Source organism: Varanus komodoensis, unplaced genomic scaffold (genome assembly GCF_004798865.1).
Source record: "Varanus komodoensis strain SLA01 unplaced genomic scaffold, ASM479886v1 scaffold46_1, whole genome shotgun sequence".
Taxonomy (NCBI): Eukaryota; Metazoa; Chordata; class Lepidosauria; order Squamata; family Varanidae; genus Varanus; species Varanus komodoensis.
In genome coordinates this window covers 1,466,447-1,469,620 of record NW_025336043.1, presented here as the reverse complement: position 1 = coordinate 1,469,620, position 3,174 = coordinate 1,466,447, and positions in this window count along the sequence as shown.

Below are 3,174 nucleotides of genomic sequence, written 5' to 3'. Positions count from 1 at the left end.
GGGGAAAAACGGGTTTTGGCTTGACATGGAAATGTGCTAGAAAAATCTCTCCGCTCCTATATCTGCGCAGTAAAATCTAGACTATGGATGGATGTTTTGCATAGCCAAAGATTCCTGCGTATTTGCCCGTCTATCTCTAGCCATCAACATTTAGATACGTATTTTTTTAAACGGCAGGCACATGACCCCACTTCTCTCTCATATCACCAGGCAATATTCAGGCGGATTTCCAAGGGCGGATTGTGTTTGCCCCGCTCCGCCGCGTTTCCCAGCCGATGGAAACTTTGCCAGCGAAACCGCAGGCCCTCCGCTCGCTAGCAGGGCCGGGGGCGGCTCAGCCGCGCGTCCGGGCCGCTAGCCTGGGCAGGGCACCCGCACGCCGCGATCCGGGGCGCCTCCCTCCGAGACGCGGCCGGCGAGGGCGCGCAGAGCCGGCCCGGCCCGCCTCGGCCGGGCTGCCCGTTGACGGGGCCGCGGGGAACGAGCGGGGCGCGCTTTCCGTTCTCGCCTTCGCTCCCCGCCCGCGAACGCGGCGCTGCGGCGTGCCCGGCCTCGCCCGCCCCGCTTTCGCCGGCCCTTCCTGGACCCGCGGCGGCTCGAGGGCCGAGGCCCGGCGCTCCCCGCTCCTGGATCGCGAAGGGCGAAGCATGCGCGGGGGGCGAATGGGTTTGGCGACCCGTCGCCTGTTGTGGGGACCTTTGCCGGGGGTGGGGGGAAGGGGAAGGGGAAGGGATGCGGGAAGGAGACCCAGCGAGGGGAAGCAGAAGCGCGCAGGAGAGCGCGATGGATCGGGGAAGGGTCGGCCTGAGTCGGCCGCGGTCTCGCCTCCGTCCTCGAGGGCCGAGGGGCAGAGGTGAGGGTGCGGGGCAGAGACCGCGGCCAGGCGGCAGAGGTCGGGCCCTCTAGCGCGGCGGCCTGGCGACGCCCGCGTGTCCCTCCGTGCGGAGAGCACCTTCCGCAGGGAGGAGGTCGCGGCAGGCTGGAAACCTCCCCGGATGGCGAGCAGGGCCGGGGCCCCGCGGCTCACCTCTGCGGCCAGATCTTCCTCGCCCCGATTTTCCGTCGGCGCGCGCGCCCCACTTTGGGAGAGCCGATGGCCGTCGGGGGTCCAGGGGAGCCCCGCTGGTCGGCGCGGAACGAGGCTCCCTTTCCTCTGCCCTTAAACCGCCCTGGAAGGCACCTGGCTCAGGTCGGCCAGGAGAACGGTGCCCGGGCAGGCGCGCGCTTACCTCCTCGTCGCCGGCGGCTCCCTCGCGCCGCGGTCTCTCCTCCTCCTCCTCTCCTCCTCCTCCTCCTCCCCCTCCCCCCGCTCTCCCCCCGCCGCCCCCGCCAGCAATCTGTTTTCTCTTAAAGAAGCCCGTCTGCCGGGTGATTGACACGCGCCCGGTCCCGACGGCACTTCGTGTAAATACGTTTGGTGCTGCTAAGTGGGAGTTGCCGCGCTATTATTTCAGCTGTCACCGGATCAATGTGCGGCGTCCTCGGCGAAGGATCAGGATCGCGCTTCCTCCTGCCCGCCCGCAGCCTCCTCGCCCGCCCGCCCCCCCTTTCTTAAGCCTGGCCATGTGGCCAGCCTCCCGCTCGCCTCTCCAACCCGGAGCACGGAGGCGGAGGGCAGCAGCCCGCCTCGACGCCCCTCGATGAAGCTCCGCCGCGCCTGGGCGGCCAGAGGCTTCGGGCGCCGCGCCTAGCGCGCCTCCTGCCCGGCTCGCTCGCCTGCCGGCTCGGGCGAGGCGGATCGCCCCTTCGCCCGCGGTAAGCAGCCGTCCTCCCGCGACGGGCGCCCCGGCCCCGGGCTGGCGCGCTCCCTCCGCTCGCTTCGCGCTGCGGGCGCTCGGCCCCTTCGTTCGTGCGTTCGTTCGTGCGTCCGCGCGCGGCGCCTCGGCGGACTCGGCCCGTTCGCGGACGGGCGTGGGACGAACGCGGGCAGCGGCGCGTCCCCTCCTCGCCGGCTCGGGCGCTCCCGGCCCCGGCGGGGCTGCCGGAGCCGCTGCGGCCGCGAAATCCGTTTTCCGGGGAGCGCCCGGTGCTGGCTCGTGTGCGTTTCGCGGGGCGACGCGGGGCGCGGAGACGCGAGCAGGGATTTGAGGCGGGGAAGGAGGACGGGAAGTTTTCGTTCGTGTCTCCGAAGGGCACAACGGCCTGGACTATTTTGTGTAATTACAACGAAAGCCGCTTACTTAATCCGCGCGGATCCCGTTTGGGTAAGCTCCTTCGCTGGCTCGGGTCTCCCGCTCCACTCCCCCCCCCCATTTTTATTTTCTTTAACCTGCTGCTCGAGTCTTTAACTGGCACGGCTAAATAAGCTGCCTTGCTCCTAATCTCCTGTAAAGACATTAGGAAAACGGGGAGGGGGCGGGGGGACTTTCCGCGGATGCTCAACTACTTTCAGGTCTATTCCGTCACCGCTGTTTAGACATCGCACGGCCCCAGCGAGGCGGGGGCGAATGGAGGCAGTACGGAGCGGGGTTCGTGCAGTTTGGAAGCTTCTGGATCTTTGCCCGGTGTTTGTTCCCGGTTCGGTTCGGCACGGCACTCGGGCAGCCCGTGTGAACGGAGGGAGCCCGTGTTATGGGTTAAATACACCTGACTCCTAGCGGGGCAGGGTTAGCGCTCGGGTCAAGGCAGCGAGTGTATTTAAACCGCCCTTTCCCTTAAGCCCCCGCCGGGCCATCTGCGGAGCGGAGCGGGCGCCGGCCCAGGAAGCTGGTCAGCTCCTCCAACGTGTAACTACAATTGAGGACCTGCTCGGCACGGCACCCCTCCCCCCCCCCGCTGCAATAATGGCTATTTTCCAAGAAGCAGAGCCTCCAAGAGACTTGCCGCCCCCGATTCGCTAACCGCGCGCCCCACAGAACGGAGCAGCCGCTGGACCGGCGGGCGGCGCTCTCGGGGTGCCGCGGCTGCGCCCCTTCCCTTCCCCGGGGTGCGCCCCCGCGCGTGACGCTCAGGGACTGGGTGCGCCGCCACCGCGCCTGGTCTCCTCACGCCCCTTTGCGCGCCCCCGGGCGCGACGCGGAGTGCGTGGCTTCGAACCGGCTCGTCCCGGAGGGGCATTTCGGCTGGGCTGCGGCGGCCCGTGCGGAAGGGCGGGCAGGGGCGCCGCCGCGGGGCTCTGAGGCCGGCCGGCCGGGCCGGGCCGGGCCGGGCCCCGCCGCCCCGCCCGGCCCGCCT